Source organism: Lissotriton vulgaris, chromosome 5 (assembly GCF_964263255.1).
Source record: "Lissotriton vulgaris chromosome 5, aLisVul1.2, whole genome shotgun sequence".
Taxonomy (NCBI): Eukaryota; Metazoa; Chordata; class Amphibia; order Caudata; family Salamandridae; genus Lissotriton; species Lissotriton vulgaris.
Window position 1 is genome coordinate 922667927 of NC_141693.1, and position 23886 is coordinate 922691812.

General features: G+C 44.2%; 1 protein-coding gene across 1 annotated transcript in view; it reads left to right on the forward strand.

Moving 5' to 3' along the window:
- Positions 1 to 23886, forward strand: part of CFAP46 (cilia and flagella associated protein 46) — a 1558477-nt gene that overhangs the window by 331 nt on the left and 1534260 nt on the right. The window lies entirely within an intron of this gene.

The window sequence follows — 23886 nt, forward strand, 5'->3', positions numbered from 1 at the left end:
AACCAAGGGTCTCGCGTGGCTCTGTGTATACGTCGGAAGTTTTATGAGTTTTGTCTTTTAAGGAAGAGGTGTGGCGCAGCGGCTATGGGAGCTGATTCTGGAATGCAGACATCTCAGTTTAGCACCGTGTGATTCTGGGCAATACCTCACTTAATCTCATTGACGGCCCCTACCCCTTTGAGACCCTTAGTGATTCGTGCTTTGCAAATACTGGAATTATTTATTTTATCACCGCGGAGGCAATGCTGTTGTGGAGTGGGTGAATAGAGATCACAGTTATTCTGCAATTACTGAACGTGATAGAAAGGCTTTTGGTACTGAATTGAAGACATTAATTTGGTCATATAGAGAGACTCAGGGCTTTAAGTGGGATGAAAAAACTGGGGGGTCTCTCAAAGGGGCGCGGCCAATGTAATTAGGGGCGTGGCTTAACACGTAAGCTTAAAAGTCGGTGGTTAGCATAGTGTGCCGCCCGACTTGTATTTTGCTGTTTCTGTCATTACATCTAGATATAAGATACAAGTAACAAAATACCTACAAGTCAGGACTATCGTCTTTGTCAATGGTTGTTAGTTGCATAAGACAAATAAGCAGCAACTAGGCTTGCATAGAAAGTGAAAAAGCTTCCACTTAGAGCCCTGGTGACACCACAACGATATTGCTATTCCTGACCTTCAAAAAGATAAGTGCCAATTTGCAGTATGCGCTGTTCAATAGGGCTCCCTCCAGGCCCGGCTCCAGGAATTTTTGTTTGGGTGGGCCAAGGGCGCATTTGGGTGGGCCACTGCGGGCTCAATGTGTCGCTTCTGGAGGTAGCCTACAAATAGAAAAAACTGTACTCCTGCGTGTGATAGAAGGGGATAACAGGAGATTCAGGGCCCTCCATTATTTTCCAAATCTCTTTCTAATCGTTAACACTCTCAAAAAGTGTTTTGATCCCCATGTAAGGTCCTTTTGATGGGGAGAGGTGGTTTCTGAGGTGGGAGTATCAGGCAAGTAACACTACTCAGCCTGCCTCGTTGCCAGCCTTCAGAGAGAATCTCTCTTCATTAATACCTCCATCTGACCCCAGACTCTGCAGTACACTCCCTTCCAGGCCTGATCATCAATTTTCTACAATCTCTCTACCGTGCACCTTAACTCACAGCTAACCTTGGTCCCCAGCCCCATATCAGGCACCACCTGGTTTCATTCTCCATAATCCCACTAAAAAGATTTGTAAAATCACCTTCAAACTGAAAACCCTGAATATAAGAGTAAATATAATTAGCACACACTTTAAAATATGTTACACAGTGGCCCTAATGACCCAACTGCTAATTAAATAAGCAAAAACATTACAGGGTCTATTATAGCGCCGGTGCAGAAGTATTTATTCGTGTCCCACCACTGACCTCTTACTCGGTAGACACCTTTACTACCACCCTCCAACAGTGCACTTCATCTCTCCTTAGCCCCTTTCAGTCATGACCTCCTCATCAGACTCCCTCCCTAACTGCCCCCCACCAGTGTCCCTCATCACTCCAAAGCCCCTCCCCATGACCACCTCCTCAGCCTCCCACACAAATACCCTCCACCAGTGCCCCTCATCGCTCCATAACCCCTCCCCCCATTGACCTCCTCCTGAGTCCCTCACTGCCACCCTCCACCAGTGTCCCTCATCTCTCCGTAGCTCCTCCCCATGACCTCTCCCTCCTCGGATTCCCTCATTGCCATCCTCCAACACTGGCCTTCATCTCTCCGTAGCCTCTTCCCCTCATGACCTCCTCCTCAGACTCCCTCCCTACCACCCTCCACCAGTGCCCCTCGGCGCTCCATAGGCCCTCCCAATTACCTCCTCCTCAGACTCCCTCCCTACCACCCTTCACCGGTGCCCCTCATCACTCCAAAGCTCCTCTGCCTCATGACCTCCTCCTCAGACTCCCTCCCTACCACCCTCCACCAGTGCCCATCACTCCAAAGCAACCCCCCTCATGACCGCCTCCTCAGACTCCCCCACTACCACCCTCCATCAGTGCCCCTCATGACCTCCTCCCAGACTCCCAGACTCCCCCACTACCACCCTCCACCAGTGCCCCTCATCTCTCCGTTGCTCCTCCCCATGACCTCCCCCTCCTCGGATTCCCTCATTGCCATCCTCCAACACTGGCCTTCATCTCTCCGTAGCCTCTTCCCCTCATGACCTCCTCCTCAGACTCCCTCCCTACCACCCTCCACCAGTGCCCCTCTGCGCTCCATAGCCCCTCTCCATTACCTCCTCCTCAGACTCCCTCCCTACCACCCTTCACCAGTGCCCCTCATCACTCCAAAGCCCATCTGCCTCATGACCTCCTCCTCAGACTCCCTACCTACCACCCTCCACCAGTGCCCATCACTCCAAAGCAACCCCCTCATGACCGCCTCCTCAGACTCCCTCCCTACAACCCTCCACCAGTGCCCCTCATGCCCTACTCCTCAGACTCCCTCCCTACCACCCTCCACCAGTGCCCATCCCTCAAAAGCAACCCCCCTCATGACCGCCTCCTCAGAGTCCCTCCCTACCACCCTCCATCAGTGCCCACCATCACTCCAAGCAACTCCCCCTCATGATCTCCTCCTCAGACTCCCTTCCTACCCCTCCACCAGTGCCCCTCATCACTCCAAGCAACTCCCCCTCATGATCTCCTCCTCAGACTCCCTACCTACCCCTCCACCAGTGCCCCTCATCACTCCAAAGCAACTCCCCCTTATGACCTCCTCCTCAGAATCCCTTCCTACCACCCTCCACCAGTGCCTCTCATCACTCCAAAGCCCCTCCCCCATGACCTCCTCTTCAGACTCCCTCACAAACAACCTCCACCAGTGCCTTCCATCTCTCCGTATCTCCACCCCTCATGATGCCCCCCTCGGATTCCCTCATTGCCACCCTCCAACGGAGCCCATCATCACTCCATAGCCCCTCTCTCATATGCATTTTATTTCTTGTATAGCGCTACTTGTAGTGTAGGGTATCACAGTACTGTACATCACACACACATTATGCAGACACAATGATTCATAAAAGTATCCAAATCAGCCTATAGGGAATGTCACATAAGCTAATGAAGATTACCAGGTGTAGGAATCACATCTCATCCATGCTGCTGGGCAATATGTATTAAGAGGGTTGGGTCTGGAGAACCACAAACACAGGATTTAAAGCATACCCCAGTGGTTGGCTGTACTGATTAGAAATTATATCTGCCCAAACTCTGTATTGCAACATTAGAATAATGAAATACTGGGAAAATTCGAACTAACTAGCAATACAAAAAAAAAAAATCTAATTATACCATTCTGGTTTGTATACACGTCTTTGATCACACTGTCCTATGTATCAAAGGATCTCTGTGACAAAGGCAGTAACCCACTGAGCTATCCACGTTAACTACAGTTCTATTGCCTTTAAATACTACAAACCAAAAAAAGAAAGCTCTCCAGCAAGATCAACAATCCCCAAGGTTATTTGGACATTTAGTTGCCCTTGCAGAACCACTCATGAATGATACCAACGATTTAAACACACGATGTAAATGAAAATGAAATAAACACAGCGTTCTAAGTATGTCTTTCTGACAGATTTACAATAGCTCAAGGGGTCAGGAAGGTCAGGAAAACGAAACGGCAAAACAAACTCCTCTTTACCAGCAGAAAAGAATTAATTATCCACAAATCCAGTTCCAACGAAAGGCTTTGTCCCCTTCGCAGTGCCCCCAATGTACCTGCACGAGTCGGCGGGGACACAGCCCACCTGCCTAATAGGAGATGCGTGATCGGGGGTGCGAGCCCAGGCCCAATCACGCAACTCCTAAAGAAAGATAACGTTCGAAGAACGTTTTAACTTGCAGTGGCCATATTCTGCTGGCCTTGCTGACGTCACTGTCAGGGCCAAGGGTTATGTTTGGGTGGGCCAGGCCAAAGTTTGGGTGGGCCCGGCCCACCCGGCCCACCCGCTAGAACCGGGCCTGGCTCCCTCACTCGTACCAGTGCTCGGAGTCGTGTGTTTAAAAAAGCAGACACGAGAGATGTAAAAAGCAAGGATTTCCCTTCCGTTTAGGTCGTGCCGTAACTTCTCCACTAGTGAGAAGTGAGCAGTGTGAGCAGCGCACATCGTGCCTGCTGTCACTGAAGTCTGAAAAACAACAGACCGCCTGTACCAGGTCTCAAAAAAGAGCCCGATAGCGACCCGTTTCGAGGCCCCGTTTAAAAAACTGCCGTGCTCAGAACCCTTGAGACCCGGCCCACTTAAAGCCCTGGAGAGACTACTCATAACTCTGCTTGAGAAAGTCCATTTGGTATAATGAGAGGTCGTGTGCCACATTCAAAAGCCAATCCTGGCTGGATGAAAAGAGGAAAGCAAGCTACTTGGGAAATATAGAACGTTAAAAAGATTATATTGTCATCTCAGGAAAGGTGTAAATCATATTATGATAATAAACATGGTGTACGGGAGGTACAATTTGGAGCGCCATTTGTAGAAAATAGAAATCTTCTCAAGGGTCCCACTGATACTTGGTCGTTTTAAACCAACAAAGAAGAAATTGGCACAGAAGCTGAAATATAAAAAGAATGCATTTACACCTCAGATGAGGGAGACTACGTCACACAGAAGCCTTAGCAACTGAATGAGGCAGCCTAAGAAGTACAGAAAACAGGTGCCTTATATATGCTTAGGGTTACATAGTCAGCATAAGACCAAGGGGCAGTCCTGGCTCATGTAAGCATGCAAAATGCCTAAGATGGGCATGCAAGATCTGCTTGCTCAACAAAGTGGGAGGAGAGTTACTTCTCTATACAGCAGAAAAAATAGCCTCACATTTATACTAGAGAAGCGGGTGCATTCTACTAGCTTGGCCCTTCTGAGCATGTGCAAAGGTGGAAGATGCTAAATATAGTTCGGTTCTAGGCAGATTACAAGAGCAGTCAACACTGAGGGAGGACAGAGCACATGGCGAGCATGTGGCAGCACATGGCAAACAAGATTGCTGCCATAATTAAAAAATGGCTTTCAGCTCATGCTAACAAATCCCTGCAATTTTTAACAGTACCACCAGGCTGGGTCAGCGGGGGAAGGCATTTCCCCTGCAGAGCAGCGAAAGATTTAAGAGAGCCATTATCTAGGATCTGGGAGTGTATCTGGATACCCGCCCGCTGCCAAAGTGGCCAGTAGGGTGGAACACCTGCAATGTGAATGACGGCATTCCATCAGAGGGGGCCTCCGCATGCAGACAGGGGTTGAAAAGACTGGAGTGAATGTATGACATTGTTCTGCATTCTGTCCATCAACTGAGGTTTTTGCAGGGGTTGAAAAGAGACCATGGACCTGCTTCGTGGCGGAAGCCGTTGCCCTTAGCATGGGGTTGGCCGAACAGTCCCTAAGAGCTCCATATATTCATAATCCAGTCAGCCGGATTGGCTGCAGTTCAAGCTCCGCTCAATCGGGTCCCAAAAAGGGGATTCGGCTGGCACCCCCCCCACTGCAGGGTGGAGCACCAGGCAGTAGTGTTCCACCGAGAGCAAACCCAGAACCCCATACTTCCTGTGGACCACCAATTTAAGAATCGCTAGCCATGGCCTGGCTGCGCCCTAAATGAATCCCTTAATAAGCTTGTCAATATCCCAGAGTAGGGAGAGCGGGACCTGGAGTGGCTACATGCCCAACATTTATGTGAATTACAGGAGAATGACCATCTTGACAGCCTGTACTCTCCCCCACTTAAAACATATACTTAAATGTAACATAACTTCACTAATTTTTGATGAAATCACTGTGTCTACAAACGTATCATTCTTCAACAACATAAACAGGGGGGGGCCCAATTTGGGATCTAATCTGATGACCATTTCCCCTTTCCTAATAAGGATCGTCCTGTCCTCGCCACATACACTTTCCCTCAAGTGTTACGACCTAGAAAATCCAACTCCGCCCAAAAATACCCTGCTAAATCAACTTTGTGTCCCCTATCTCCCCCAGGGGATACATCAGGCGGTAGCGAAAACTTGTTGGGCCACAATTCATTTATAATGTCTTGCTCAATAATGGTGTTCCAAGCGCAAGAATTAACCAGAACAGCAACTTGTTTACCATCAATATAGATGTTGCAGGATGGACATTTTTTATTACCATTGCTATCACTTACACTTACGTACAGTCTTGGGGTCTTAACCTACATCTTCAAAATGTACTAATCGTTCATCGCACGTGTACACTGAATTCACTTTCCAGATATTGGCTTTACCTAATCTTTTGAAATGCCCCTTTTTATTGCATTTAGAAGTCACTTTATCTATAGCAGGACACCCCTTAAAATTACTTTAATGATACATATTCCCACATCTATAACAGTAGAGAGATATTCTTTTGGTTTCCTCCTTTTTTTTTTTTTTTAAACCTGGGGTTCTTAAACCTATCAGTATATTTTGTTACCACTTGAACCTCACCCCTGACCCTCCTCCCCAGGGGTACCTCTCATCCCTTGGACAAATTTGGCTGCATTGTGACATGTCAGAACTAGCCCATAACCTTTCTTGGACCTTCTTGTTGTTGGTTAAAATCTGATCTCTTAACACTTTCTCATAGTTAATGTGATCAAAGTTACAGGTCGACGCAAGTTAACTCAACTTTGATACATATTCTTCAATAGATTCAGCAACATTTTATTTCCTAGAATAAAACGTAAACCTCTCCGTAACCACATTTGTTTTTTAACCATACTTTATGTGAATTGGTTTGTAGGCATATTGATGGACATTTATATCACCAACATTGACATTTTAATAGTGATAGTTTTCTTTGCGGTCCACAATCATCGTCTTCCAGTACTTCTACATAAGCGAGAACACTGCTCTTCAAGTTTCCCAATCCATGTGGCGTTCACCAGGAACTGACAGAAACACAGGGTCAGTACACTACTTGACATTGTGATGCTAAGTACACTAGTGCCTGATAATGACCGACAGACAGACAGAGAGACACACACACACATACATACATACTTTTGAAAACAACAAAAGTAGCCATCACAGTCCTGTAAGTTTTAAACTTCTCAAAATTGTGGAAATGAGGCACTGGAGGTTCTTAATGTTCTAGTCGAGTGTGAGCATCACCATAAGTGCGGTATTGTTCTCCAATAATTTCCGCAATGAAAACTGGAAACAATGCAACAATATGTTTAATTTAACTACCCGTTGATCCTGATAAAAAATGATGGCATCATGTGATGATGCCAATGATGTCATGTGTAGCAACGTGATAATGCCTTCATCATAAGGTAAATTCAATTAGCAGTGTAGCATTATGCGTATCATCGCTGTAATGCCATAGTGTAAACCCAATCCAAAATGGCAGCTAAACGGCGCGTGACAGTTGCAATGATGTATACTGCCAAACGATCCGGACACAGACTTTCTTTAACTTAATCTGATGAGGTGTCCAATTTGCTGCACGCAACCCATCCTCATCGCCAGTGTTAAGGTAGGAAGGAATAAATCCACCAAAACTGTTTGCTTCTTCAAATGGATTTTATTCTTCTCTGGCAGTACACATAAGCTAACGAGCGGCTCCCCGTTCTGAATTCCCATCTGATGAATCCCATCCTCTATATTTCACCACCCTAAATTCTAGTGCTTAATCACAGTATTTTTATATATTAACACACACCCAATGGTACAATTTAAATAAAAACATCTGTAACAACTTCCATCAATGACAGTGAACTGCATGGAGTAATGGCTCAATCCACAATATTCATTCGCTGTCTTGCACTGTGAATAACAACATTTTCACATCAAATGTGTACATCCATCCTGAAATTCATGCAATTAATTTTTCAGGGCTGGTTGCCAGTCATCAAGTTTTAAAATGTTCTCCTTCAATAGGTCCCATTTCTTCCCTTTGCTTCTCCTCTTTTTATTCTAATGTTTCCTAGGATGATACTGTACCTCTCCTGGAATTGTTAATGGGGTGCTTGCTTGCTGCTTATTTCATCTGTTGTGCGCTGTATCTTGTTGAGTTGGAATGTATTTGCTTACACTCAACGCTTCTGGAATGTTATTGAAATAGAGTTCCAGGATGTGTGGAGAGCGTTTGCGACAAGGAAAGGTGAGAGTCTTGCTGCACGGTGCTGCTTGTGGTTAAGGGTTAATGAATAAAGCAACTTCCACTCTGTTTTCCCAGCCAGAGTCGTCTTTACACGTGGTGACAAGGATTAACCCCGACTTACATCACAGGTGCGGGAGGACTTTTGAAGCACACTGCCGCACAAAGGGGCACATGCATCAAGCCATTTTGTGATCTCAAACTGTGCGATTTGCAAAAATCGTCCATTTGCGATCGCAAATGGCCTTTTCTGATGCATGTAATTTTTGTGCAATTTAGGCAATCGCAATTCTTTTGCGATTCCCTGAATTGCGAATGCAACTAGGGAATTGCAATTTGCAGATGCAAGAAGCTGTTGCCTAAATACGAACTGTGCATATAGGAAATGTAATTACCATCAATTTCGTGTTGATGGTATTATGTGCATACTTTGAAAAATGCACAAAAATGCATTTTTCAAAGTGACATGTAGCGCACACGTGCCTTAAGGGCATGTGTGTTCTTTACAAGTGTACTTTACAAGTGTATGCTTCAGGGGGTGCCTTAGGCCACCAGGCAGCCTTGGCTTTGCATTTGCTATTTGCGATTACCAATTTGGTAATCGCAATTAGCGAATGCAATACCATTCATTCCAATGGGCCTGTAGGCCCATTGGAATGAATGGAGGCACATTACCTAATAGCGATTCGATATTTGCCGAATCTCTATTAGGTAATGTTAAGGAATCACAATTGTTTTTGCGATTCCTACATGCACAGCATTTTGTGCTTTCCAGGTAGGTAGATCTTTATTGTTTGATTAATTAAAATCTTTACAAAAAGCAAATTCATACAATACTCCATTATATACATTTGAATAACAGTAAATCCTTAAAATGCATTATAAATAGCAGTAAGTCTTTAAAATTGTATACGTCCTTAATAAAAAATGCTTATAATAAAACATTCATATGTTAAAGCTTAAAAGAAGATATAATCATTATTAGTTTCCAATTTCATGCTGTTCTATTTTTTTCCATACTTTTGTTAAAAATGTTGTTAAAGCAGAATTAATGAGTACATCATCTGAACAAAGACATCGGATCTAAGCCTGTCTACATGTCCTTATCTCTCATTCATTAAATAGTCTTTTTAGTATTTTTAATCTTTCTTTTTTTAGTTCCTGACAGAGACACAAGAGCTGGATAATATTTTCCTCTCCAGATTTACACAACCTACACAATATGTTGTTTTCAAGTTTTTTCCAAGGTGGTGCATGGGTTTCACCCGACCATACTCCAAATCGTGCTGTATTGAAAATCTGTTTACTTTTCAATGACCATGCCGTGTCCAAATATTGCTGTACCCTCTTTTTTTGTGTAGCCATTTATTATGGATCATGCATGTTTCCTTTTGACTAGAGTGGCCTTGTAGCTTATCAATGATAGATAATCAGTTGCTTTATTAACAACATTTTAAAATGATTCCTGGGTTATGGTGGAGGCATTCCCTAATCTCAAATTCGTTCAGAGCCGTGTCCAGATATTTCCAGGCAGATGATTTATTTTTTCCTTCAATTTCTTTCCACAATAACTGCAACATTAAATGCTCCTTATAATTTTTCACTCTATTCCATACTTTGATTGCATGACCCTTTCGTGCGTACAGCTGATTATTCAAACCGAATTCCAGCCTAACCTGAGCTTGTGACGCGTTATTTGGAAGGTGGAAAAGAGCTCTAAAAGTTTTTGAGATAGCATTGTTAATGGTAACTGTATCTTTTCCGTTTAAGGCCTCACTGCCATATGTTAGGGAGGGCAATAATTTGGCAGATATCACCTTAAGGAAAGGTCGATAAGTTATGTCACTCATTGATTTTTTGATAGGCCTAAATGCAGCTGTTAACCCCTTGGCTGCCTATTTTTGTGGCATACACCAATGTGCGCGATATTAAGCATTGTACGCCCACCTTTGTTTTGCTTAGAAGAATGACATCATCTGCGTAGAGTAGATTTCATATGTGTTTATCGGCAAGCTTAGGTGGATGAGCATTTATGTCGTTCAAGGCCTCCGTCAAATCAGCTAAAACAAGTTAAATAATAAAGGAGCCAATACACACCCTTGCTTCACTCCGCCTGTCGTTGGTATTACATTGGTAAGTGACCGACCATCCCCGATACGTACTCTGACCCAAGTGTGTATATGCAGGAGACGAATCAGGTGCAGTAACAAAGGTGGAATCCCTTGTATTCGTAATTTTTCCCACAATCGTTCTCTGTCCACACAATCAAACGCTGATTTAAAATCAACAAAGCATAAATACAAAGGTTGTTTTTTTGAAATCGCGTTGTCGATTAAAACAGATAGAGCTAAGATGTTGGTAGATGTTCCTAGGCCTTTAATGAAGCCGGTTTGGTTAGGCGGGAGAATGTAATTGTCCTTTGCCCAGTCAGATAAGATTGTCAACAAAATCCCTGAAAATAGTTTTGTATCAGTGTCCTGTAAGGTTATTAAACTTTAGTTCTCAGGCAGGGCCCAATCTCCTTTTTTAATAATGGGAATATTAGGGACCCTCTCCAGGATTCCGGTATCACCCCTACTTCTTTGAAAACCTTGGTAGGATGTTCTGCCCATGTGACTGGATCCTGCTTACACAGGGCAAAGGGAATACGGTTCGGACCTGGTGCTCCATCTTTTTCTTTTTTTATTTGCTTGGCAACTTGTTCTTGATTAATTTCAAGTTCAAATTCTTGCTCTGGGTTTGAAGTTTCCTTCCATATATGGTTAACTTCATTTATAATTTTCCTGCAATCCGGGTTCAAATGGTGTGCCAGAAATTTCATCCATTCAGTCTCAGGCAATACTGATACAACAACAGCTTTATCTGGTCTTGTTAAGCTGTTTATAATCTTCCAAAACTCCCTTGAATTTCCTTGATTACAGGCATAAAAGATCTTAGTCCAAAAATCGTTATTCGCTTTGGTTTTTTCATACCAGATTAATTTTCTCAGGTTTTGATTTAACTTCTTTATTTTGGCTTTTGTTTCTTCTTTGTTGGGAAAATTTGTCAGCTCTTTCCTCAGTTTGTTTCAAGTCCTTTTCATTACTGTGTATGTAAGGTTGATATTTGTTACCTTTTTTTCTGTCCGCATTACATATCTGTCCCTAGCTTTGATGCGGTTAACATGTTGGTTAACTAACTTACATATAAAGCTTGCCCACTGATCAATTACAGATATAGCAGTTTTTTTTCCTGGAAGCATTCAATAACCAGCTTTTGTGCTAAATCACTGGTCAGTCCTTTGTTATTTGGTTTCCAGTTTAATTTCCGGTAATTGATGGTTCCAATCTGACCTTGTGTTGATAAATACCATTGATGTTTTGTATTCTTAAGTGTTGTAGTGATTATTTGCTGGCTGTGATCACTCTCTGGGACCTTCTTTAGGCAATACGCGGTACAGCTTTTAAAGATATTCAGCAATGCCATTGTATAATCAATTCAAGATTTCGCATTGCGGGTGTAGCAGGACCATGCTGGAGGAGAATCAGTTGGGAATCCGCCATTGAGTATTCGTAATCCCAAAGCTTCCATATCCTTCACTAAGTTTAGGCCTGTTTTTTGCGCTTTCCACATACCGAATTGTTAAAATTCGCTATTTGGGAATCGCAAAATGCAGGGTTGATGCATGTGCCCCATAGTTGCTCTATGATTCTGGTGCTGTTGGATCTCTCCGCCGCTTTCGATATGGTGTCTCACAGAGTGCTTCTCCATCGCCTAAAGGAGGTAGGCATAGAGAGAGAGGCTCTGGCGTGGTTGGAGAGCTTTCTGTCTGGTCGGTCCCAAGAAGTTAGGCTGGGCTCCCATAAATCCACTCACAGGGAGCTCAATAAGGGAGTGCCACAGGGCTCTTGCTTGAGCCCCACACTTTTCAACATATATGTGGCCCCCCTCGCCAACTTAGCAAGATCTTTCGGGTTCACCCCCGTGTCGTACGCTGACGACACCCAACTCCTTTTTCCCTTCAAAAATCTTACACCTGCAATAAAAAGATCCTTTGCAGATGGCATGAGAGCCATTGCAGAATAGATGTCATCTAATTGTCTGCAGTGTAATGTCGGGAAAACCGAAGTCATGCTGTTCGGCCAAGCAACGGCACACTGGTCATCGGACTGGTGGCCCCTAGAACTAGGACCTGTCCCCATTCCCAAGAGTAAGGTTAGAAACTTGGGAGTGTTATTTGACCAACAACTCACTTTCAAGGATCATGTTAATCAAGTAGCCGGTACCTGCTTCCGGGCTATAGGGATGTTAAGACGAGTCTTCCCCTATTTACCGGACCACTATAGAAAAACACTGGTACAAGCTCTTGTTATCAGTAGGGTAGATTACTGCAACAGATTGCTCCTTGGAGCTAACGAGGAACAATTCAAGAAATTGCAGGTTATCCAAAACACAGCAGCGAGGATTGTCCTGAACGCTCCACCAAGGACTCCCTCCTGCCCCCTACTGACCAAACTACACTGGCTGCCAGTAAAGAAGCGAGTCCAGTTTAAAACTCTTTGTACCATCCATAAGAGCCTGACAGGGAAGGGCCCTAAACATCTGACTGACATCTTCCAGCCCTATACTCCCGGGCGCTCTTTGCGCTCCAGTAACCAACAACTACTGAAGGTACCTAGAGTTAAGAAGACCAGGCAGGGTGGCCGTGCGCTGGCTTATACCGGACCAACACTCTGGAACTCATTGCCGCCGGAACTAAGGTCTCTCACCAGCCATATGATGTTTCGGAAAAACCTAAAAACTTACCTGTTCCCCAGTAACTAACTGTCCTTTTCCACCATTGGACACACTATTATACCTCACCTCATTTGGCAGCCACAACGCGGAGATACCCCTTCGGGGGTCTATTCTGGCGCTTTATAAGCATATAAAATAAATAAAAATAAATAAATAAATAGTCTTTTGTACACTGGAATTATCTGAGCAGGATTTTCAGCAGATAAGTGCTCTTAGGAGAGGAGAAATTTAGAGCAAGCTTACCAAGTACTGTAAATTTGTACTAGTTACTCATGTAACAGCTATAAAGTTGTGCGACAAACAGTTACTGGTAGGCATGAGAATTTAGTTTCTGTCAGTACCATCCCATAAATCCCTGACCCTGCAGTGTAGTGAGGTCATGCCACTTGACGCAATGTAAGCACCCTCTTGGTGCAGGTATCCTTGTGCGTTATAGGGCCTCTCAAACGTTTTTTACAAAACGCCTATGTTGAATCCATTTTTATGTGTCGCACACTTCTAAAATTATTACGCAACTACCTCGAGGGAGATCATCATTTCTGTTTGATGTTGCACTTTGTGAGTGACATAATTCCAAATAAGTAGTATTGTGAACACTACTTGTGAGACTGCATCAGTGTGGTACTAGCGACACTCCTTTATACCTTTTATGATTTTTGTCATTTGCAGCTTAACATGGGTGCACAAAACTTTACTTTGACACCTACACAACCATTTTAGATGTCTCTCTGGGAACCAATAATGAAATGTCTTCTGCGGAAACCTTATTTTCCTAATTTCATTTCCACTCTATAGGAAGTAAATGGGGAAAATTTTCGAATTTAAAACAAAGAAAGAGGAAAATATTATTGCATACTCTTGGTCCGGAAGGATTAAGTCTACATTGTTATTGTAATTGCATTTATATAGTGCTTACTATCCCAGACGAGGCGCCAAAGCACTTTTCGGTGAGTAGCACGCTACTCCAGAACACAAAAAGGATCAGTGGTGAATTGGTATAGGGAAATATTAAATGAATCTGTGCAAATAGGTCAGTGTTTCCAGAACTGCCACCCTCATTGCTTTCCAGGTGCCCCTTCACCACCTCACTCAGACATGGATACCTCTCTGATATCCAGCAATAGAACTTGGGGACTCCCAAAAACCTAGGGCTGATGATAATACTGATGTGTTTGCTCATGCATTAGAGGACCTAGATAATTATTACACGCCTTCCATATGTATTTCTGTGGATAGATTCAATTGTTTTTCAACACCACCAAGGAAGTCAGGAATCTATTAATGATTTTGTTGCTGATTTGAAAAAACTAGCTACATGATTATCTCATTAGAGATAAAATCGTTATGCACACTAATGATTCACATGTCCAGGAATGGATATGGGCCAATGTAGGTACTATATTGAAGGAAGACATACCCATTGGAAAAAAATCTGAGTTAAAGCGGAAAGTATAGATATATTCAGTGAAGACTGCAAGGTCATTCAACAGAGAATCAATGAAAATGATGGAGAAAGGTTTTGATGGCATGAAAATAATGAATTCATCAAACAGGATAACAAAGGGAAAAATGACAGTAGAGCGTGCTACAGATGTGGAAGTAAAGGCCATTCGGCGAATATAAGAATTGTCCGCCGAAAAAGCAACAATGCTCAAATTGTGGCAGAGTAGGCCACTTTGCAAGTGTTTCCCATAGGAAAGGGACTTACTCTTCAGTGAAATGAGTTTTGAATTCTGATTCCTCTGAGCATGAGGAGGGAGATGGCCAGTGTGTCTTATATATTGACTGTGATGTGCTTGTGTTGGATTGTGGCAAAAGGAAAAACACAATCTTGACAATTGAAGTGTGGTGAGGCAATGATGCCAATGGAGTGAGCTTATCTCTACCGCATGCTTATTGGAGAATAAATTGAAATGACAATTTAGGAAAATATTCCTCAATATTGGTACTAATTAATCTGTATGTAAAAAGTTTTGCCTTGTTTGGTATGAAGTGAATTGGTACTGGTCTTAAAGTATCCTCCCCAGCACAGAAACAATTGACCGGGATAGGCATGGTAGTCAAATAACTACTTCCTAAATAGACTCTAACAGTCACACGGGGTCGAAACGTTGACAAACCCACCCTCTTGGTTGTTAGGTGTAATTTTACTTCGAGGGATTCCACACTGACATATACAAACCCTGTTATGAGTTTTATCAATCAATGCATACAACCATTGTGAATTGTACAGTGGCTTTATCTATGTTCTTTGAATATATAATCACCGGATTATAGCAGATTACTTTGTAAACAAAGTGGATATAATACATACCACTTTCACAGGCAGCACGGACTTGCCGATTAAACATACGGAAGTGGGAAATGACTCTGCCATCAAACCTCATCTGACTTGCTTTAAAGTACCTGATAGGCAAGATCTGCTCAATACTGTGAACAACATCCAGTCCGGCTCCCCCTATGATGTGATTTCTCCTAATCGCTGTAAGGGACTCCTAGAATGTATGATCAACCAGATTGGACACTTGATCACCCTATCCTTTCAAGAGTGCCATGTGCTTGACGCATGGAAAACGGCCCAAGTCATCCCCCTGAAAATAAAATCCAACGTACATATCTCCCAGTTACAGAATCTCCGCCCTATCTCCCTTCTTCCCTTCTGTGGGAAAGTTGTGGAGAAGGTGGTTAACAGCCAACTCATGAAATACCTTGAGGAGGAATCCCTTCTCCATCCCACACAGTCAGGGTTCAGAGCAGGCCACTCGACGGAGTCGGCTGTTCTCTTCTCCACAGAATGTCTTAGACAGTTAGTGGATGAGGGGCAGACAGCAGCTTTGGTTTTATTAGATCTTAGTGCAGCTTTTGACACTGTGCTGCACACGACGCTGCTGTCTCGCCTCTCCGATATGGGAGTGGAGGGATCTGCTTATGAATGGATAAGATCTTTTCTAGAAAACAGGAGTTTTCAGATGCATTGCCCTCCTTACAAATCCTCTCCCCATAAGCTGAGACATGGGGTTCCTCAGGGCTCCAGTTTGAGCCCTACGCTGTTCAATCTTTACATGGAACCCCTAGCTCACATCGTGGAAGCTTTTGGAGTGGATATTGTCACATATGCTGACGATACCCAATTGATGATTAAACTCACGCACAATCAGATGGAAGACGCCACCAACTTTTCCAACTGTATGCTAGCTGTGACAAGGTGGATAAACAACAACTGCCTGCGCCTGAACGGCGACAAAACAGAACTGCTGGTTGTTGGCAAATCCCCTTCTGCCTGGTCGCATGCATGGTGGCCCACTGAATTGGGCGCGATTCCCTCCCCGGCGGAATCCGTCAGAAACCTGGAAATCATGCTTGACGCGGAGCTTTCTTTTAAACAACAGGTCAGTAAAATCACGGGAAGATGTTTTGGCATACTCAAAACTCTTCGCAAAGTTCTCTACCTTCTTCCTATCAGCGCCAGGAAGACACTTATTCACGCTCTAGTCACACCACATCTGGACTACGGCAATGCCCTGCTCTTAGGCTTAAGCAAACAAGCACTGGCGTTGCCAATAGGTCTCGCAGTAGGAAAGTTTGAGCTATTGGTTTTCTAAATGACATTTTATTTTTTTGTTTTGTGATTTACAATGCCCATACTTTTAACTTTTCGCAATAGGAAAGTTTGAGCGATTGGTATTGTAAATGACACTTTTTTAATTTACGTGTTGGTTTTGAAAATAGCAAAATTAATAGCTTTGTCAGTTACAATGTCAATAGTTTTAACTTTTGCAAATGTGACACCTATAGCATTTGTAATGCAATGTGTGTTGTATTTATGTGACTTAGATGTATTGATATTACAAATAACAATGGCTTTTAATTTTGTAAATAATTAATACTTAAATAAAAGTTATTGTAATTTATAATGGCAATAGCTTAAACGTTTGTAAATAAATTTTGTGAAGATTATGTTCAGTGTATTTTATTGTGACGAAAATCCAAGAACATTGCATTTGCACCTACACACACATATGTGTTGTAGTACTGAGTGGTGTGAGGGGGTGAGGGTGAGTGGGTGTGTGAGTGTGTGAGGGTGAGTGAGGGGGTGTGAGGGTGAGGGTGTGAGGCTGAGTGAGGGTGAGAGGGTTGTGAGGGGGGGTGAGGATGAGGGGGTGAGTGAGGGTGTGAGCGTGAGGGGGTGTGAGGGTGGGTGAGGGTGTGACCAGTTAGATATGGTTGGTATATGTTAAACATAATGAGGCTAAGAAATGGACCGTAGAGCGTTAGATATATATGTTTACGGTATTTGCAAATAGAGGAAAGCGTCCCCACCCCTGCAAGAAATACTGGCAGGATAATGAGCAAATAAGGGAAAATTAGATTTAGGAACAGCCATACGAAATGTGCCTAGGTTCCCAGACGATCGGTCAGGCGATGGAGCCGAGATTGGGCTCCAGTCGCCTCTTTCAAAGACTTCAACTCAGCTTCCATATAAGGTAGCACAGGATAGACGATGTCGGTGATGCAACGTGCGCACCCCCCCCCCCCGGTATGCATTTGGAGCCGGGGAACCAGGCTTGATCCACCATGTTTAGCTCGGCACCCAGTGATTAGGAGCAAATCACGCAAGCCCCCGTTCTATAACGCTGCTGTGCACGTAAAACAAAAAATGCTTTCATACCCGCGGGCTGAGTCCACACCAGATATAGCTGTGCACTCCTACGCATTGGAGGTAAGACTACAATGCAAAAAAAAAAAGAACTGACACTTTAAAAAGCATCACAAGCTCTTACACATTCATCACCCGCAAAGGTAATTTTATTGTGTGTAAAAGTATCAAATTACTGGTACCTAAGCACATCAGTAAAGTAAGGTATTCGCTACTGTGGCTCGATTTTAAAGATCGGTAAACAAACACTAGAAGTATGTGAAAAACATCAAAATGTACTAAAACATCGTACAAATAGTTCACAGTGGCTCTTTATTTGCATTTCACTAAAACATTTATCTATTCTGTACTTATACAGACACTCTTTCACAGCTTTAAGGTCAACATGGGTTATATTTAGCAAAATCAAAGAACAGGAAGAGAGGTTGCATTTTTACAGTTTTATAAAAAAAGACCCGTGGAGAATATGAGTTTAGTTCTTTATAAACATTAACTGTATTCAAACAATCTGTGGGCCACTAAACTAGGACAAGGTTTAAGCATGTTATGCAAGTGTGTTTCTTTGTTTATTTATTATAATCAATAGAGACAAAGAAAGCCATTTCGTCCACATCTGAAAAAAACGCACCTTTCCTACAAAGATGACATAGCTCTTCTGACATTTGCGTGCAGATAGCAGACAGGAAGCCAAGAACGTTTCACTCGTGGGCAGATTTTTTTACGTTAACCCCTTCGCTGCTGATGACGAGCTCAGCTCGTCATCAGCCACGGGTGGCGTGTGTTGATGACGAGCTGAGCTCGTCATGTAACGCGGTATTTTTAAAAATGCCGCACAGCGCAAAAATCACCGCAGCAGCGATGCGGTTAATGAAACAGTAAGAGCCATTGTAGAGTTGCGCTCACCGGCAGCTAAGGAATCCCTATCCCTAAAGAATACAACACATGTAGTGCTTAATGCGAGCGCCATTGTAAACTAGGATGAGGCTTCACAAAACGAGTGTTTACTGTTGGGAGGGAGGGCGAGGGGTGGGAGTAAAGTAGACCGAGATTGTTCTGAGTGTGTAAAAGGCCGCTTTATTAGGAAACAGGTGCACATTACAAATATAAATCCTTGGCAACGCCTTACAAAACTAAACCTCACTAAATAAATAATTAACTACAAACCCCGCCCCCCACCCCCTCCCCTAACATTCTTTGGCCCCTCCCCCACCCAACAATACAGCATTACAACATTACAACAACATTATAAACATCACATCATCAATAAAACATTACGTCATTAATTAAATCATTACGTCACCATTTAAAACCTTTATTCATCAAACCCCAATCACATATTGAAATCCAGGCCCTCTATAACCATAAACCCTGCCTGACCCTTCACTCCTGCCAATACCCCCCAAAACCTGAACGGTCAAACAATGACCAACATTCCCCTGAACCTGTCAATCAAAGCATCGATCCAATACTCATCAAACAATCTACCATAAACTGCACCGATACACCCAAAACCCTGCACAGCACCTGTTCCTAGCGACAATACAAAGTACAAGAAAAAACCCCTGCACACCTATATCCAAGAAAACAGCCTTTAATAAAAAGTAAAAATAAAAATTTAAAAGGAGAGAGAAAAAACCCTGGCTGAACAAAACGGGGAAGCAAAAAACCCAGAAAAGAGGAATAATAAATGGGAGGGAGGGAGGGACAAAAACGCTAAAAGCCCTCCTAGCCACCAGGTCACCAAACCTAAAATGGTGGCTAGGAGGCGGGGACAGGGATATTTATAATTGGGCTACCAGTCCTACTAGGCCAGCCCAAATGCCAGAACATTCCAGCCATTTCTAGAAAACCCCTCGCAGCCCTCCCAAACCACCCGGGGGAGGGGACCTCCCTGCGGTCAGCTCCCTCCCCCAAGCCCCCCTTGGGAGGGAGGGCGAGGGGTGGGAGTAAAGTAGACCGAGATTGTTCTGAGTGTGTAAAAGGCCGCTTTATTAGGAAACAGGTGCACATTACAAATATAAATCCTTGGCAACGCCTTACAAAACTAAACCTCACTAAATAAATAATTAACTACAAACCCCGCCCCCCACCCCCTCCCCTAACATTCTTTGGCCCCTCCCCCACCCAACAATACAGCATTACAACATTACAACAACATTATAAACATCACATCATCAATAAAACATTACGTCATTAATTAAATCATTACGTCACCATTTAAAACCTTTATTCATCAAACCCCAATCACATATTGAAATCCAGGCCCTCTATAACCATAAACCCTGCCTGACCCTTCACTCCTGCCAATACCCCCCAAAACCTGAACGGTCAAACAATGACCAACATTCCCCTGAACCTGTCAATCAAAGCATCGATCCAATACTCATCAAACAATCTACCATAAACTGCACCGATACACCCAAAACCCTGCACAGCACCTGTTCCTAGCGACAATACAAAGTACAAGAAAAAACCCCTGCACACCTATATCCAAGAAAACAGCCTTTAATAAAAAGTAAAAATAAAAATTTAAAAGGAGAGAGAAAAAACCCTGGCTGAACAAAACGGGGAAGCAAAAAACCCAGAAAAGAGGAATAATAAATGGGAGGGAGGGAGGGACAAAAACGCTAAAAGCCCTCCTAGCCACCAGGTCACCAAACCTAAAATGGTGGCTAGGAGGCGGGGACAGGGATATTTATAATTGGGCTACCAGTCCTACTAGGCCAGCCCAAATGCCAGAACATTCCAGCCATTTCTAGAAAACCCCTCGCAGCCCTCCCAAACCACCCGGGGGAGGGGACCTCCCTGCGGTCAGCTCCCTCCCCCAAGCCCCCCTTGGGAGGGAGGGCGAGGGGTGGGAGTAAAGTAGACCGAGATTGTTCTGAGTGTGTAAAAGGCCGCTTTATTAGGAAACAGGTGCACATTACAAATATAAAACCTTGGCAATGCCTTACAAAACTAAACCTCACTAAATAAATAATTAACTACAAACCCCACCCCCCACCCCCTCCCCTAACATTCTTTGGCCCCTCCCCCACCCAACAATACAGCATTACAACATTACAACAACATTATAAACATCACATCATCAATAAAACATTACGTCATTAATTAAATCATTACGTCATAATTAAAAACCTTTATTCATCAAACCCCAATCACATATTGAAATCCAGACCCTCTATAACCATAAACCCTGCCTGACCCTTCACTCCTGCCAATACCCCCCAAAACCTGAACGGTCAAACAATGACCAACATTCCCCTGAACCTGTCAATCAAAGCATCGATCCAATACTCATCAAACAATCTACCATAAACTGCACCAATACAACCAAAACCCCGCCACCCAGAAAGGTAGGGGGGGGAGAGAAACTACACCACCTCCCTTTCTGCCCCCCCAAACGGAAACTAGAAACAGAACCGTACCAATATTAACGCGGCATAGCAAGCGAACGCGCCAAAACCTCACGTAACTCTATCAAGTCTAGGTCCATTCCCACTCTGGACAAGTGAACACCATCATCTCTGAAAAATTCCACCGTCTCGAATTTAATTTCCCTGTGGGAAATTCTGCCAAAACCAAGACCACGGCAGCAGCGAGAAACTTCAGAGTTTACTTTCTTCCTGGCCCTGTCAACGGCCCTGGGGTTGACTGCCCCTCTCCAGATCCTACGCGGTATCAATTCAGTCCTAAAGACATGGCACCCAGCCCAAAGCTCCTTAATAAGGCCCAAGTCCCTCTTAATAGCTCGAAGTAACACCACACCTTTGGTAGCACAGAGATCATTCTCCCCCAGATGTATGACCAAAATATCAGGACATAGCCCACCCACCATATTGTTGTTAAGACAAGGGATTAACTCTCTCCAGAGCATCCCACCTTTCCCCTTCCACACAACATTAAACATACAAGCGTTAAAACCAAGAAGTTCTCCAAAGTAACTCTGTGCTGCCTGGACTCGGGCCCACTTCACGAAGGAATGCCCAACTATCCAGACCGTCACCACAGGAGAACGAGGCCCAGCAACCGATCCTACAAAAGAAAACAGAGTTAGAGCTCATGGGAAGGAAGATGACGCATGCGCCTCCTCCGATGGACTCCTCACGTAGCGCTGAAAACAGTTTGAAGACCAACGCCCCAATCTCATGATATCTCTGTCAGTCCAACCTCTGTTGAAAGCTTCAGCTGCAGCACCAATCCTGAAAGAATGTGTCCCATATAAGTTCCCATCCAAGCCTAAGTGCTGCAAAGCCTTGCACAAAACCATTCGGAATTGGTATGTTGTCATAGGGGTGCCATCAATATGCTGAAAAACAAGCGCCCCATCACCACCCCCACACAGTGAACGCCAGCGCCGCGCCAACAGTAAAGGGCAAGTAAGCCTTGGAGCACGCGCCTGCAACCACACACCTTTCCCTTTTTTCGTCTGATCAGTTTTAGAGCTGGCCAACCATACGTGCACCCCCTCATCTGAACAAAAAACATCCCGCCAAAATATGCCACACTTGTATTTCGAACCCAACAACTCCGAAACCCTGAAAGCTCCAAAAAACATGAATGCCATCAACATTGAAAATAAACATGACTCAAAGTCATCTGAACAAACAGAAGGTAGAATGGTGATCAACCTGGCCAGGACCTGCCAAGATAAAGGAGCCCTGAGTCTACTAGTATGCCCTTGCTCTCTGGACCAACCCTCAAGCATCCTTCTGCCAATTTCCCCAGCTGTCGGAGAGTAACCCCACAACAACTTACCCATGAAAGCTATCCCTGCCAATTTACCCGCAATGGTCACCTTGGTCAACCCTCTATCCATGAGGTCTAAAATGAAGTTCACCACATCCTCAGAACGACACCCAACGTCATTGCGCATAGAAGCACCGGATTCCAGAAACTCCCTCCAGGCCAGAGAATAAGCAGAACGCGTAGACACAGACAAAGAACCTATCACCAGTTGTACGACCCGACCTTGCCTACGTGCCACAGATGAATCGGCATCAGGGCCGGTGTTCTGTCTGCGTCCCTCGCCAGTCCACGGAATCTCCCCCACTGTGAACGAGACAGAGCATCCACAATGTCATTGTCCACACCAGGGATGTGCAAAGCACGAAAATGAATGTCGTGTTTCAAACAAACCAGCACGAAGACTCTCATGAGCTTCAATACCTGTTCATCCCTGGCAGACTGTCGGTTAACGATCTCCACTACAGCCATGTTATCCACACGAAAAAGCACCTTCTTGTGTGCCAATACCTCCCCCCAAAGGGTCAAAGCCACCAGCAAAGGGAAAAGCTCTAAAAAGGTAATGCTGCGACCGCCATTCAACCACTCATCCGGCCAACGTTCAGCACACCATCTTCCATTCCAATACAGCCCAAAACCATCACTGCCAGCAGCATCCGAGAACATTTGCGCATCCCACTGGAAGTCAACGTCCCGCACCAAAGGAACACCATTAAAGGAAGAAAGGAAAAATTTCCACATTCTCAAATCCTCCTTGACACCAGCAGACAAACGAACACGATGGTGAGGCAACTGATGACCTGCAAGAGCCCTGCCCAATCTTCTACAAAAAGTCCTGCCTGCTCTCACCCCCCTACAGGCAAAATTAAGATGGCCTAGTAGCACCTGAACGTCTTTCACCAACACTTTCCTTTTTGATAACATGGCCTCAAGTAACTCCAACATTTTCACTTTTTTATCCTCAGGCAGGCGAGCACACATTGCCACAGAATCAATCTCAATACCTAAAAAGGACAAAACAGTGGCAGGACCCATCGTTTTCCCGGGAGCCAAAGGAACTCCCAGATCCTCCATGAGCCCTTGGAAAGTGTCCAGAGCAGACTGGCACTCTGTGGAGCCCGGGGATCCGACAAAGAAAAAGTCATCTAGGTAGTGCGTTACCAGTGAGTGACAGGACTGCTGAGTAAAGTACCATTGTAGAAAAGTACTAAAACACTCAAAAAGAGCACATGAAATGGAGCAACCCATCGGCAGAGCCTTGTCCACATACCATTGTCCTGCAAAATGAATACCCAAGAGACACCAGTCGTCCGGGTGGAAAGGCAACAGCCGGAAAGCAGACTTTATGTCACACTTGGCCATCTCAGCAGCTGCGCCCGCGGTCACAACAAGCGACATGGCCACGTCAACTGAGGAATAAGAGACTGAAACAGCCTCTGGGTCAATAAAATCATTGACAGACGACCCTTCTGGCCATGATAAGTGCTGAATAAGCCTGAATTGTCCCGGATCTTTCTTCGGGACCACTCCAACAGGTGATATAATTAAATTAAGGATCGGCCAATCATGAAAAGGGCCAGCCATCTTTCCT